General features: G+C 43.4%; 1 protein-coding gene across 1 annotated transcript in view; it reads right to left on the minus strand.

The window, feature by feature from the left end:
- The window catches only part of GPC3 (glypican 3), a 441,034-nt gene that overhangs the window by 413,269 nt on the left and 11,174 nt on the right, over nt 1-16,591 (minus strand). The gene's annotated exons all lie outside the window — the stretch shown is intronic.

The raw sequence follows: 16,591 nt of genomic DNA on the forward strand, positions 1-16,591 counted from the left end.
TTCAAGAAATCAGATGCAACCTACAAAAGACATAGTAAAAGGCATAGCATTCTTTCAAGAATGTCAGGAACAAAAGAAGGTTAAGGGGGAAATAACTCCTTTATTAGACAGAAAGGAAAAGTGATTATTGGCCACACTCATCAGAGGGGCACTCATATTTTGTATATAAAAATGGGATGCAGCTGGGAAATGGGAATAGAGACAAGCAATAGAGTGGGAGGTGGAGATGAGAAGGCTCAGCAATTGACTATTCAAATGAGCCAGAAAGGTTCAAGTCTTTGGAGCTCAATAACTTTGCATTCCCAGATGCTAAAAAAAAATTAACTGAAGTCATTACTGGGCTGCTAGTTCTCATTTATTTTGAAGGATTAAAAAAGTACCTTCATACTATAATCCCCTCTCCTAGAATTTTCCATTCCTGAAGAGGAGAGAATGACATCCATCTCCTTGGGATGCCGGGTCGATCCCATTCAGCCCTGTGCATATATATGGAATCAATGAGGGCTGCAGACCCAGAACACGGGTGAAAAACTTTGTGCCTCTTTAGTCTAAAACAAGGGAGTGGAGACAGATGACCCTGAAAATGTTACATCCATGTGCCTAACTTTGATCTTGGGAAAATATCTTAAAATACCACAAAAATCCATTTCCAAACATCTTGAAGATATACAAGTAGATGTTTCACTTGAAGGAACTATCAAGTAATTTATTTCTAACTATTTTGAGGCCATGTCTTCCTTGCACACTGGGTCCAGTTCTGGGTCCTACTGAAAAGGGAGTTTGAGTTATACAGCTTTCTTCTGGTAGATTATTCCCATGTGTACCCAAGCTGGGCACCCTTACCCAGCTGCTTCCCCTTCCAGAGGCTAGGCCACAGGTGGACCACAGAAGGCTCTTTCCTGATGTGTACTCTTGCATCAGGGGAGGTCTTAGGCTTGGCCACCTGTTGCCTTGCATTCTTGATCAGTACTTGCTCTCTTTTGGCTCTGCTCAAGAACTTGCAGTCATAAGCTCACACACTCACTCAGAGATCCCATTCCAGGCATAAGCCTTGTCCCTAATTGGAAGAGGACAGCAAACAATGTGGTATGGGTCTGTCAAAATATGTCTGTTCTATTGGATTTTATTCCAAATCAGAAAGTATTAATGGCCTGGAGGTCAGCATCATGGCAGGTACTAGTAGGCTGGAAAGAGCAAAAACAGTATGGCCCCCTTGTCAAGTGGCTTATGATGTAGTCCTACCCCACCTTTTGCTAGCTGTGCAAACAAGGGTAGGTTATTTAAGTGCCACATGATTTTCTGTCTCTATCTCTAAAAGGGGATTATCAATAATTATCATTATCAATGATACACAATAACTGTGTATCATTTCATGCTTAACCTTCCAGAGTCATTGCAAGGATTGAGGGAGACGATGCAGGTAAAGTGCTTAGCCTTCTTGGCACAATATTATGTTAAGGAACATTAAAATTACAAATACAAAACCCACACTAAGAGACCGGATTTTCACACAAAAACAGCTAGAGGACAGTAAAAGTTGGTAGATTGTCAGCTGACAAAATACGCAGTATCTTTTCTGAGGCGATGGAAATGGTCTCTATTTTCACTGGCATAGTATTTATGTGGCTATATAATTTGTAAAATCTCATTGAATTTTTCACTCAAAACGGGTGTGTTTTATTGTTTGTAAATTATCTCCATCAAGTTGATTTTTAAAACATGTCCTATGAACAACATTTGCTAGATAAATGCATATTCACCAGAGACTCTAGAGGCCAAAAGAAACTTCCGGAGGAGGTGGGGCTTGAGCTAGATGGGAAGGATCTGGAGAGGTCAAGGGGGTACAATGTGTTTGGCACCAGCAACAGAGTAGGTCAAGACTAACCTGCCTGGAGAGAAGCTGGAATCTGGGGTACTGCTAGCTTCTCAGGGCACAATGTAAAGGGTCTTGAGCACAGACAAAAGCCTGTAGGCTTGACACCATAGGCAGTAAAGGCCTACCGTTGGTTCTCAAGCAAAAGAATAATGCGAGGAGGAGTGCTGCGTAGGAGGGATGGAATCTTACAGCCTGAAATTGGGAATGGACTAAATAACCCCCTCAAGGTCACTTCCAGCCCACCCGTTCTCTAATTACCTTTATTGTGTTCTATATGTTGGTTATTTTACTCAGTTGCAATTTTACTAATGACAATAAATTGTCAAAAATCCCATTATAGAACACAATAAAGAACAGAAGAAATATTAATGTAGACCTTGCTCCTTATTCTTTCCTAAGAGCAGATAAAGCATACTCAAACAGCAAGAGAAGAGGAGGAATCTTCAGGGCTCAGTAATAATGAAAATTGAAATATTTTATATATATATGATATATGATATCATTTTGACATATCATATCATATGATTTGACATATTTCATTGCCAAGGTCTGCTTTATGGACAGATTATTTTTTTGCTAACAAAGGTACATTGTGCTAAAAAAATAATGATGTAATATCACCATGAAAGTAATATTTAGCAAAAGAAGGAGTGATATCCCAAACTGGTTGCTTCGTGACTCATAGGGAAAATAATAGATGACTATTAAAGTATCAAAGTATTAACTGCAGGTAGCTCTACTAATGAAGAAAAAATGATCACTTTTAAAAGGTATTTTTTTAAAGGGAGGACAAGTCAATTTGCCATCCAAAAATATTAACTAATTTCCTTAGCATATAATAGTGACTTGCTATTAGAAGGGTGCATTTTCCCCTAATTAATCATTATCTAAATCAAACCTTACATGCTCATTAATTTCTCACTAATCAAGATATGAATACAGATGAAAGAAATGACTGCATTTGAAACCGGTGGGGAAAGTGATGATTGCTGGTGGAAGAAATCATCTTCAGGAACCCAGCTGAACGTTATCCTTCTGTTATTTAGCCTGAAAGAACATGACCTTGCAGAGGGCGCACCTGGGTATCACGAGCTCAGACTTTAAATCAAAGATCATGCCTGGGGCCACCACAGACTCTGCCTCTGTAAAAGGCAGGCCAGAATGTCGCTACCACACTGGAGTACTGGGAGTTTAAAGCAACCCTGGAGATAAGCCATTCTCTAAGCCTGAGAATTAAAGAATGAATTACCTTTATCTCTACTGCCAACTGTCAATTAACTGTGTATCATTTCATGCCTGGTAAAAGTTGAATCCCAAGACCGCTACACTCTCCCACGAACAGGTTCTTTCTGAACCCCATTCCCAACAGGCAGTCAACGTGTGCTCTGGGAATACAAATTCACTGATCACACTCGGCCTGCCAAAGTGGTGAACGATTCATTCATCCAACACTTCCTGAATGCCTACTTTGTGCCAGGGCCTGTGCCCAACCCAAAAAGCACAACAATGAACAGGACACAGTCCCCATCCAGGAAGTGGACTTCCAAACTCACTAAAAACCTCTAGGTCATACTAGACATCTTACCCTCATCCCCTGCAGCCCAATGCCACTAGTTCTACTCTGTAAATGTCCCTCATCATCCTGCCTCTTCTCCCTTGGACAGCCATGTCTTTCTGTCTCTATGCTCTCCTCTACCCGAGCCCCAGAGAGATACTGCTAGGGTACATATCTGATCACATCATTCTCCTTCTTCAAAACTCTTCAAGAAAATGGAGCAAGGGGGCGCCTGGGTGGCTCAGTTTGTTAAGCAACTGACGCTTGATTTCGTCTCAGGTCATGATCTCAGTGTTGTGAGACCGAGCCCCAAGTGAGGCTCTGTGCTCATCTGGGAGTCAGCTTAGGATTCTCTCTCCCTCCCATCCTCCCCCCACCCACCCCTGCTCTCTCTCTCTCTCTCTTAAAGAAAATGGAGCAAAGACACAGGGGTGTAAAGATGGGTGGCATGGCCAGGCACTGCCAAGGAACCTGGTGAGGCTATAGGGCAAAGTGAGCTGTGGGTGTGGCCGGGGCCAGATGCAGAGGATCTATGGGAATCCTGCCACAAGATGATCTCCACATATCTTTGGCTTTTGTTTGTTTGTCTGCTATCTTTACAGAGTTTTTTCCCAGCTTTACTGAGGTATAATGACTCCTACTTATCTTTGGACTGGACTCTCCCAGGAGCGAGTGCTCATGAGAGCAGAAAGAGATGTACTCCACGAGCTTTCTGTCCTCTGAATTCCCACAGCACTCTGCATCCTTTATGAAGACACTTCTCACTCTGACTTGCATCACAGCTACATCTGCATGGCTTATCTCCACCAGATTTAAGTTCCTTGACGCAAAGACCCTGGACTGACTCATCTCTGTATCTCCAGGGGCCCACAGAGGTTTGGGCTTGATGCCTTCCCCTTTGACCTGGAACCAATGCCAGAACCTCAAGAGAGCCCAGTTCTAAAGGAACTAGGTCAGATTAATTGATGCTACTACAGCAGCTTTTAGAAGAGCAGTCAGTATTCCAGGGAAAATGAAGAAAGAGTCCTCAGAGCCCAACATAAAGATCTCTCTCTCCCTCTCCCTCTCCCTCTCCCTCTCCCTCTCCCTCTCCCTCTCCCTCTCCCTCTCTCTCTCACACACATTTTCTTTAGATGCGGGGGGAAAATCCTAATAAAAACAAAATTGAGTTGCAGAACAATGCCATTTGGGATAAAAAAATCTTTTAGTTTAGAATTTTGCCAGAGGGACTAAACTAAGGCAATTTCCCTGTCTCCCTGAGTCACTCTTTCACTAATTGTTATTCTCCTCAGATAAATAGCTAAGATCCCATCTTTCAGGAGATGTATAATTTTTATTTTTCAGATACAATCTTTAAATATGCAGACCTGAAGTATAGCTGAGAATTTCAACACCCTAGGCTCAATCAGAGTGCCAGGCCCTTTCCCCTGTCTGTGAAATCACACCTGGGGGGAGGCGGGGGAAGAACCTTTCCCTACCAAGGCTAATGTGTTCTTACCTGCTCTGCTACCAAATGAGCAGTGTGACTTAACCAAATACCTTCTCAAATCCGGGCCTCACTAGCTGGCCTCTCAGGTCATTTCAGAGCTAACAATCTAAGTTCCCCAACTGTAGGCCCATCGATAGTCACTGAGCCCATTCTAGGCTGGGTATTGGAAGGACGCCAGAAAAGCAAAGTTTTTGCTTCTGCCTTTCTAGAAGGCTCTGTCAGTAGCACTTGGCTCTACGTGAACATGCATATGGAGCCAAGGCAAAGGCCAACAACTCAGCCTTACAGTGCTTCACTGCATGTCATAACCATGTCCCTCTTACATGACCCTTTGTCTTCAGAGGCTAACTAATGGCAGGGAGCTTCCTGATGGGATGGTACACAGTGGCAAAGGGAAGACCTGTGAAACCAGACAGACCAGGGTGTGAAACCCACTTAATGGCAGTGTGATCATAGGCAAGTTATTTCACCTCTGAGCCTCAGTTTCCTCATCTGTAAAATGGGGACAGTATCACTTACCTCTCGATGTGGTTCTGAGGATTACTTATTTCATGTGTCCCAAAAAATGGCTCCATTTCTGGCCTCCCCATTTCACTCTTGCTATTCTTGTCCCTTGAGGGCTCTTCCCCTAGCTTTAGCTCTTTAAAACCTCCTCATTCATAAAGTGTCTCTTTCATCACGTATGCCTTCTCTGCCCCAGCTACCCTCCCCACCAAATAAATACCAAGAGCTGTCAACTCAGAATCCACAGCACACTTTGTATCTCTAACACTGCATTTTTCAATCTAGTATCATAGTCATTAGTATATCAGCGGTGTTCCTACTACTAAATGTAAGTTTCTGGAGGCAGGGACTATATCTTGGCCATCCTTGTATTACCTGACATAAATGGACCATATGTTGGTCCTTCTATGAGAAGCAAGTGTGGCAGTGTTTCTTCAGGGAGTGTCTCAACTATGACAACTACCTTTTTATCACTTTGCATGCAAGTTGTCCATGAAACTCGGTATACCTGAACCTAAAACAGCAGTGTTTGGGTTCGCAGCTGTTTCTGGCTTCCAAAGCTCCCTGTAGCTGATATTTCAGCAAACCATGAAGACTCGGTAGAAAGCTACAGTAGATTAAAAACATACCATCACCTTGATCCTACGAAAAGTTTCTTCAGGTGGGTAATGAGCAACAGTTGCCTTCCCATAGCTAAAGAGTCTAGAAAACATATATTCTTTAAGATTTTTTTTATTTATTCATGAGAGACACACAGAGAGAGGCAGAGACATAGGCAGAACGGAGAAGCAGGCTTCCCTTGGGGAGCCTGATTTGGGACTTGATCCCTGGACCCAAGATCATACCCTGAGCTGAAGGCAGATGCTCAACCACTGAGCTACCCAGGCATCCCCAGAAAACATATGTTTTTTAAGAAAAAGCAAACTCAACAGGAGTCATGAGTTAAGACATCAAGCCTAAGGTGACTACTATGGTAGCCTATTCCACTTCAAGGCTCTTTTTTTTTTTTTTGGATTTTATTTTTAAGCAATCTTTATGCCTAACGTAGGGCTCAAACTCACAACCCCAGGATCAAGAGTTCCCTCCAGAACTCTTACTTCTGATCCAGAGTGACTTGGGTAAGTCGTTTCGCTCCCCAGATCCTTGATTTAGCCATTTGGAAAGTGGATTGAGCAGTAGTTGCTACTCATATCCCCCTCAGGAAACACCCTGAAATTTTACAACCAACTTTCAGCTTCCCTAGGCAAATTCTCCTTAGAGTGGAGAGCTCTGGTGAATTGGTATAAAGAGGCCCAGAAAGCTCTCTTCTGCAGTGGGTTGAATGGTGTCCCTCCAAAAGATATGCCCATGCCCTAAAGCCCCAGAACCTGTGAATGTGACCTTATTTGGAAAAAGAAACTTGCATGTGTAATTATATGAAAGATCTCAAGATGCTGTCACCCTGGATTAATCAGGTGGGCCCTAAATCCGATGACAAGTGTCCTTACAAGAGACACAGAAAAGAGAAGGCTGTGTGAAGACAGAAGGCAGATGCTAGAGGGATGCAGCCCACAAGCCAAGGAAGGCCAGAAGCCACCAGAAGCTGGCAGAGGCAGGGAAGGATCCTCCCCTAGAGCCTGATGGAGAGAATGTGGCCCTGCTGACACCTTGATTTTGAACTTCTGGCTTCCAGAACTGTGAGACACTAAATTTTAGTTGTTTAAAGCCACCAAATTTGAGGCAATTTGTTATGGTAGCCCTAAGCAATGAATACCTGTCCCCTCCCTGTACCCCCACCTACAAGTATCTGCCTAGCAGTGTCGAAATATTTCACCATGGCTGAGTTTGTCCTCTGATTAGGCAATGTACTCAGGTTTTGTCTTAAAGTGCAACACTCCTTGGGTCGTGTCCTTAGAACTCAAGGCTAAAGGGTTTATTTGGGATTTTCATCAAGCACCACCCATCAAAAAAGAATGGACCGGTGACCCAAAATACCCAGATGGGGGTGAGGGGAAATGTCAAAAAGAAAGGAGAGATTTTAAAAATAAGAGACCCAAACCAAACTTTATCTAGGGTCAGCCCTGAAAGAGTCATAAATGTAGCTTGAACAACAAAAGTCCCACGTTGTAAGAATGAGGACACCTTACAGAAGTGAAAAAATCCTAATCTTGCCTCAGTCCTTGGCCCATATTTCAGAAAGTCTGATAAGAGGGTGCTCAGACCGTGGCTCAGTCGGTTAAGCATCCGACTCTTGATTTTGGCTCGGGTCATGATCTCAGGGTCTTGGGATCGAGCCCTGAGTCAGGCTTCATGCTGGGGTGTGGAGCCTGCTGGAGATTCTCTCTCTCTCTCTCTCTCCCTCCTCGTTTGCCCTTCCCTGCCCTGTGCTCTTGCTCTCACTCTCTCAAAATCTTAAGAAGCGTGCTCAGAGCGATCCAAATGCCTCATTCTCCCTGTTCAACTGCATTCATTTTCTTAGGCTTCACAAACGAGGCATATTCTGGATGCATGAAGCAATGTTTTCAAGCGACTAGCAAGTAGTCACAAACAGAGCCTGGCAACAATGGAAAATGCCTATCTTCCTGGGCCCCCAGCCCAGCCCAAGCATTTGGTTGGCATCTCCCTCCACATCACACCCACCCTAGTCTTCAGCATTCGTGGAGGTGCTACTTAACCAGCTGCCAAGCAAATCTCTCTGATGCCCAATTGCCCTTACTGTTAAGATGCTTCTCCCAGCTCTAATGGCTAACCTAAATTTCAGTTTCAAGCCATTGCACCTTGTAATTACATTCTCAGCCACTGTAAATAATCTGTGCCCTCTATTTTATCATTCCTCTTTCCCGCTGATAGGAACCTGTGGAAAAGGGAGTCGGTGGCCTTGTTAGTACAACACATGCACTGCACCTGAGCAAAATGCGACCGCAAGAATATCACTCACTCACTCTTGATCCCTGTGTGAGAAGCAATGTTATTGATCTTTGCTACCCTTCAGCTGATCTGCGTGTCTACACTGACATGCTCTAGTGCTGTGGCATTTATGCCATCTTGGGGAATAGCTGTGTAAATGCTCCGGTAATTTTATACATCTTCAACATACTGTTGTTTTAGAACTTAAGTATGTGAAGGACTGGGAAGGACAGATTTTCCTCCTCCTACCCCCACCGTCATGTAATAGGAATCAAAATCCTCACTAATTGGCCCTCCTCCTGCATCTCACTGAAGTCTAGACTTGGTGGCAACCCCTTTCTGGGGAAGAGATTTAATGAAGGAGAAAGTGCATGGGAGGGGTGTTGGCAAGCAAAGCAGCTATAAGAAGCCTGGAGACACAAGGGACTCCTGGTAAAACTGAGACTGAAAGCTAAAGGATATTGTTTGTCTCTCTCTCACACACACATGCATGTGTGCACACATGTTGGTGAACCCTCTTTACCCTGAACCAAATGTCTCCCCCCAAACGAGGAAAATCTAAGTTATTAATGCAACACCTAAAAGACTTCCATGATGCTCACTAGTGACTTTTTTCCTCCTTGCTTTCTTCGGGAGCTGTGAAAAACAAAAATAAGTTACCCAAACAAGTGATTTGGGGATTTCTCTTCCATTCCCGTGATTTCACTGAAAATTTCAGAAATTGTTAGTAGTCCCTTCATTCTTCTGTCCACCCATGGGTGATGCAGAGACAGAGCTCCGCAAAGCCCAGTGTGGGTTCCAAGAAGCAGTGTCAGGAGGGCTCGACATCAAGCTAAATGAACCACACCTGGATCCGGGGTCTCCCTGTGGGCTGCCAGTCTTAGATGACCCGCTTCAGAAAACTGCCAGCTCTCAAGACCACAGTGGTCTGGTTCAGGAGTATCTGCCTCATTTAATTCACTTTTTTTAAGGGAGAAGTGCAATCAGAAAGGAAATATGACAAAGGAACTAGGGAGCCAATTAGGTCCCAAGCCGTGCTGGGTTCAAGGTACCTGATGCTACAGTCAGCTGGGACCGTGATGGAGACAGGTTGATGCAATCACTGAGGCAGTTCACCTCCTGGATGATGACCTTCACTGAACAGGAAAATCATATGCCCATGATCCCAGGCTGCAGAGCTCCCTCAGGACACAGCATTCCCACAGATTCAAGCCACAGCTTCCCCTCTGCCCTCCTTCTTCCCCTCAACAGATATGGAGACCACCTCCACGCTGGTCCTCATCTTCTACCTGCCTGCCTCCCCCCACCAAGGGAAGAGAGAGTGGACTGTTTGACTTCGAATCCCCAGCATCTTGCACATACTACTGGGTTCTCAGAACCGCTTTCGGGAAAATTTCCAGAAATGCCAGCCCTTCATAAGAGTACTGATTAGGAACATGGCTCTGGAACCAGACCGGGTCTAATTTATTTCAGAAAAATATTTGACCTTGGCCAACTTGCTAAACCTCTCTAAGCCTCAGTCTTCTCATCTGTAAAATGGGGGAAATCATGCTACCCACCTGGTAGTGCTGTGGTAAGGATTAAATGGGATGTTGCCCATAAAGAGCTTAGCACAGCACCCTGGCTCAATAAATCTTAATGATTATTAGCACCGCCCCCACCACAGGTGCTCAATAAAAACTCACTGAATTGAAGTCACACCAGTGGGAATGACTAGCAGATGTGAAGGCGGCCTGGGCTTTTTTTTTTTTTTTTTTAAGGTCTTTTCCCACCTCACTCTGCCCCAGATGACCTCTGAGATTTTCTTTTTCTCCTTTTTTCTTTCTTCCTTTCTTCCTTTCTTCCTTCCTTTCTTTCTTTCTTTCTTTCTTTCTTTCTTTCTTTCTTTCTTTCTTTCATTAAAAGGATAGATAGGGGATAGTTAGGCCCCACTTTTGCTGATCTTCAGTTTTTCATTCAGGGCAGAAAACCAAGTCTGGCAAAGTCAGGCAGATAATTTTCTGAGAAATATGACAAGGCTATTAAAAACTCTAAATGAAAGTTGTGTAATGAGCATGAATCTGAATACATTTAAATTTCCTCTCGATCCGGTAACTCCACCAACACCCTTACATATATTTTTTTAAGTGTGCTTTTGAGGACTGTGAGGAGACCAAGGCCCTAAAAGATAGCAGGATCTTTCTAAGGATGGGGGTGGGTAGGGGACGCACAATTGTCATGAAAATTAACTCCTGAAAATGCATGGGATTTTATTACCAAACGGATGCCTGAGGAGATTACTAGATTTTTAGGGTCTTTACTATCAAGAGAGCAACCTGCATGCCTGAAATAATTAAGAAGAGACTCAATTATCTAGTAAACTGAAATTTCAAACCACCCTGCTTACCTAAATGAGAAAAGCTGCTTAGACTAAAGCGTCATTACTTCTATTTAGACAAGCCTTAGCAAAGATATACAAGGAGCTAAAGAATGGGACCCCACATTCTTCCCTAAGCCACAACAATGCCTGTTTATGTAAATAGGATTTTCAATAACAGGACGGAATCTGGAAAAAAATGTTTTCATTATTGACTCTGAAAAAAATGCAAATGCAGAAGATGAAAGTCAAGGGGCTTTCAGTATAATGGGCACTGAATACCCTAAAATATTTATTCTATGTGAGTCTGAGCCTAGAGTCTAAGTGGTTCTAACAAGTAGGCAAGGACTCTTTCTCCTGAAAAATGTCTGAGTTCGATATGAGGAGGCACAAATTACTCTGACTCCATGGCAAGTAGAGTGCGTTATTTATTCAAAAACTCAGTTTAAGAAGAAATAAAAGAAGTAGTAGATATCTATTTACATTTATTTGGCAGCCCCTTCCAAACGCTGGGCCAAAACATAAATATCCTTGCCTCCATGGTCACCAACTGACAATCAAACACCCCCACATGACCATAACAACCTCCAGGCGCAAACTAAAAGCTCATTAAAGCCTATATGGAGGCTATTTATAGAAGAACTAAACAAAGAAGGAACAGACTATTAGCGAAATTAATTAGACTGTTCATACTTTTGACAACTATTGCTATTTGTTGGAACTCAAGTGTCCAGCTTCTTCACTGACAGGTATTGATAACTACAAAGATGCCACATAGCCAGAGTTTTCAACTGCACCTGTGGTTTTTGGGTTCGAGAACGTGGGTTTTGACCTATACTCTGTATATCAGCCTTCTTGTTGCTGTTTAGGCAGCTGATAAGAGGCAGAAATCCTTCTTGCTCATTAAGCCATTAGCTGCTGTTAAGCAAAGGGCTGGGGCTTGTGGAGAGGGGGGTGTTCAGTGGCCCAGAGGAATGTGCCGGACTCCACATATAAAGCCAGCCCAGATTTGGGGTTAAGAATTTAACCTTAAAAGGCTGACAAGTCATAAATTTGCCTGAGGTTCATATATATGTGTGACTTTCACAGTTTATATTTCCTAGCCAGGACTCAAAGTCAAAACATGCCCCTGATTAATGAATGGTACTAATTGTTATTCCTGACTTGAGAACATTAGTCTTTATCCAAAATATTTTCTTTAAAAACACACAATCTCATACCTAAAACTCTCTGGCTTAGGGGAATTTGGACAACCAGTTAGAAAAAAATAGGAAGAGGAGCCTAATGTTATCTGTTTCTTGGTGCTACCATTTTGGTAGTCAAGATTGACTCAAATGCTTCCATTTCATTGTGTCCATCAAGCAAAGTGCAAAGGAATGTCCTCCAGATCTAAACATCTGAGATAAAGCAACCATCTGTGACTCTACACAAAAACTAAGTGGGGGCAGAGGCAGGGGTGGGGGGTGAAAAGGCTGAAGTATCTCCACGCACATTTTGTCTAACTTATCTTGTTAAATATTTATACATAGGTGCATAACCTAACAGACTTGGCCAAGCTTTGAAGAGATAATAGACACTGGACAAACAAAAGAGCCCCATAAGTGTAAAGACGAAGAAAAAAAATACCAAGGAATAGTCCAACTGGAAGACGCTCTTTAACCCGAAGTCAAATTTGAAATTGGGACAATAAAATCCTACAAGTGACACAATGTCCTGAAATGTGATCACTTCAGCAGGGAAAAGCAAGCTACATTTGGTGAGCCTATGAACTAGGTGTCAATTCCACCTCACATTAGCAGTATTTTAAAGGGGCTCCCTGATCTTCGAAAAAGGAAAGGCAGCTCAGTGGAAGACAAGAGATTTCTAAGAACAAAGATGCAATTTGCATTCATTGAGAATTATGACAAAGTGAGAGAGAATGTAAACCACATAGCAATGATCTGAGATACTCCAGTCAGATATATTTAGCCTTGTGCTATCTGTACAGAAACCCTTTTAAATACTCAGAGTTCTTAGAAAGTGGAATGTAAATTCATCGGTGCATATTTTAGAGCTCTGCATTTCCAAACTAACTTGGGAATCAAATTTCGAAATATCCCCAGGAGAAGTAACCAGGTACCCAAACCAAATATGCGAGCAAAAAAGGAAAGGCTGTTTTCTCTCTAGAATCACTGAGGGCAAGCGGATGTGGAGGAGGCAGAGGAAGGCGGGGGGAAGAGAGGGGAGAAAAGGAAAGCAGGAGCTATAGGAAAAGGAAACACAACTTAAAAACTAAAATACAGAGGAAAATAGAAAACATTATACTCGTCCACTTTTTTAGGGAACAAGAAACACAAAACCATTCAATAAATATAACAAACGATAAAACGTCTTCTGTTCTAAATTATACCCAGTTGAGAGAGAGCGTGAGGGTAGAAAGGAGGAAGGTGAAAAGGGAAGATGTGGGGAGCAGTCCAGTAGATGATGAGCCTGTGGCCCCTGTAGCTTTGGAGCTTTTCTGAGCCCCAGAAGGGCAGCAATGGGTGTGCTCAGAATATCCACCAGTCCCCTTAGCTACGGGGGTCCTGGTAACTCAGGCTACTTCTTATCACTCTACTCTATGAAATAAATGGCAATGGGCTTTTTGGAGAAGTCTACCGGAATTGTTATCTCATACATCTCATTGCCACCAAGACCTAGCTTGAAAATAAAGCCTGAATGATTGACTAAATGCTGGTTCCAACTCCTTCAAGCTTTGTGAATGAGGCAACCTTACTCTCTCAAAGAACAAAGAAAAGGCAATCTGACAGCTTTTGAAGGCCAAAAGAACCTTCAGGCAACGTTATTAAATTGACCCATAGCACTGAAGTTTCAAAGGCAAGAAATGACTTCGGTTTTAGAAATTAACACTAAAAACCTTCAGAATTCTGTGGGGGGAAATAAACCTTTATTTCAGAAATAAACTTTGAAGTTTGAAAACAAAGCAGAATATCGGTTTCTGGAAACAGAAGGGACTACTGGAAACACTGAGCAGTTCTTCCATGGCTGTCTGAATAGCTTCACAAGTTCCACTCTGACTTCTGGGGATGGCCAGAGAAAGTACACCCCCCAATGCCAGGAAAAAAAAAGTGGGAAATCATTAAGTCTCCAAGGTAAGAGCAACATGGTCCCCTAAGATACTTGCCTCTGGCCGCATTAAATTAAGCCACAGCATGGTTAAGAGGTTCTCACCATCTAAGAGAGCAAAGATTGTTTTCCAAACTAGTCCCAAGGATATTAGCCACCCTACAGGCTCAGTGCAGCCCCTTCGTTCCACACTCCCTCCCTTCTTCTTCCCCACTCTCTGAATCTCTCTCTCTCTTACCCCTTCTGCCCCCCAATACATTTCTTCTGTATAGATCTACAAGGCCATATCAATGAATGAACAGCCAACCATAGCACGCATGCTAGAAATCAAAAGAACATTGATCCATTATGTGCAAGACCCATTATGTACCCTCCCCTAAGTCCTGCAGGGAGCTTACACTTGGAAACAGCCCTTCTCAAGCTTTAACGGGCATACAAATCAATGGGGGGATCTTGTTTAAAACCACAGACCTGATTCAGCAGGTCTGGGATGGGGCCTGATATTCTGCATTTCTTGCAAACTCTCAGGTTGCAAGATGTTGATGCTACCAGTGCATAGGCCACACCTTAAGGAACAAGCGTCTAGGAAGGAGATAAAGTCAAGTACATAAATAACTAGAAGAGCAAGAGAGAACCAAGGCCGTAGAAGTACAGTGAAACCAGAGTTCAAAGGGAATTAGTCTCAGGGACCCATGATATGGCTTGGGCAGGAGATGGCACAGCACTGCCACCTTGAAGCGTGGCTAGGACGGGAGCAGGCGCTAATGGAAGGCAGAAAGTCAGGTGGTCACTAGACAAAGGTTTGGAAGCAGACAGCTACAGGGTCCTTTTAGTGACACCATCTGTGGCCTGTTGGGCTTCAACAGAGGGCGCACATGTCCAGGAGGTAAGAGTCAAAGATGAGACTTGCAGGACTGAGCCATCTAGTGTGGCTGTGAGAGGTGGACAAAGAGAAGTCCAAGACCATTTTGCGGTTCCAGGTGTGAGTACAGGAGCTGCTATCACCACGAATGCAGAATGTTGGACAGGGGCAGGTTTGTGCAGACAGGAAGAAAAAATGCACAGATTTTTGGCTCCATTGAAAGGGAAGCCCTGGCAGGACATCTAGATGGAGACGTTCAGCAGGGTGACTGGCAGATACGGAGTCGGACAGCCAGGAAGAGGTCAGGCTGGAGAGGCAGAGATGGGTGTCATTCAAATGGCGAAGATAATGGAGTCATGGGAATGGGTGTGGGAATGAGCCAAGAGAGAACAGAAGGGGCAAAAGACAAATATGATGGGACACTTGCATCTAAGAAAGGGCAGGAGGAAGAAGGCAAACGAGCAGAGACAGAATCAGCTTCAGAGTAGGAGAGAAGCCCAGAGTGAAAAAATGTCACAAAGTCAAATGAGTCGGGGAAAGTTAAGTCAAAGGCCCTTCTACCCAGACCATCTTTCTTCCCCAGAAGCCAGTGGGTATACTGGAAAGAGCAGTGAGCTATCGAGTCCGACAAATCTGGAGACAGATTCTCACTCCTTTTATACAAGGTCAGGGAAAGTAAACCTTTCCCAGCCTCAGTCTCTTCGTCTGTAAAACGGAGATGACCCCATCGCCCTCTCTGATTTGCTGTGGAGATTAAATGAGATGAAATATAAAGCCACTGGCACATAGTAGGCACTCAGTAAATGGTAGTTTCTGTGCTCTTCCCTTGGGGCCCTTCCATACTATTCCATTAACCTGAAAGTGGCCTCAAAAAATCTACCAGAGAACAAGGGGTTTTGAGTTTACACTGAATGAAAGTAGAAGCCCTGATGAAGGCAACCTCTTGAACAATAGGGAAATTAAAGAAACTCTTCATGCCAGAGAAACACAAAATTAGACCACCCTTTCCATAGACACTTAAGAAAAGATCAGCCCAATTACACACGTATGCCTAATATTTGCTTGGAACCACATATTTCAGAGACCAGCCAGCAGGGCCCAGTCTGAAATGGAACAGAGACCAGAGCTCCAAAAGCTACACACCGCTACAGCTTTCATGCTCCAAAGTGGGAGGCTGATCCCCACTGGGGGTTGGGTGTGCATAGGGTTCTCTATGTTGCAATCAGGCAGGTCAGCAGAACTCAGAAGCTATGGACACTTTATGAGTGGCTGCATTCATTTGTCTGTACATAAGATATATGAAAGCAAGGCTTTCATGACACAATTGTAAGGTATGATTGTGCAAGACCACCCACTGCTAAAAGTAACAATTAACAACTTTCAGTTTAAATAGCATGCAAAATTATTAATTACTGCTATCAAAAATAATAGAAATCCAATCCCTTGCTACAAATGTACTTCTCCACATTCCCCCCACCCGTGTGTGTGTGTGTGTGTGTGTGTGTGTGTGTGTGTTTAGTAGTGCATTATCTTATTTGCAAAATGTTGGACCATGACAACATCTACTCATACTTTCTCTTAATCAAGAGAATTCTTGAAGTCTGGCACTTTTTTTTTTGAAATCACCAGATGTTGGCAAAATGCCTTTTAAGATGTGTCACATGCAAAAGCCTGGAAAATATCATCCACACCCATGACTTCCAACTTGAGCCTATATGCTGATGAGTCCCAACTATGCTTCTTCTGAACTCCAGAAGTGTATCTGCTATTTCCCAGTGATCTCATCCATTCCTGGAGTTTTGGTTACCACCAAGATATGCTGTTAACATCCAAGTATGTATCCCCAGCCCTGATTTCTCTCTCCTCTACTATCCAAAATACAACCTCAACTACCTAGCAGACATTTCTACCTCAATGATCAAAGAACCCCTCAAACTCAACCCCTTCAAAATCAAACT

The sequence above is a fragment of the Canis lupus genome, chromosome X (genome assembly GCF_003254725.2).
Source record: "Canis lupus dingo isolate Sandy chromosome X, ASM325472v2, whole genome shotgun sequence".
Lineage (NCBI taxonomy): Eukaryota > Metazoa > Chordata > Mammalia > Carnivora > Canidae > Canis > Canis lupus.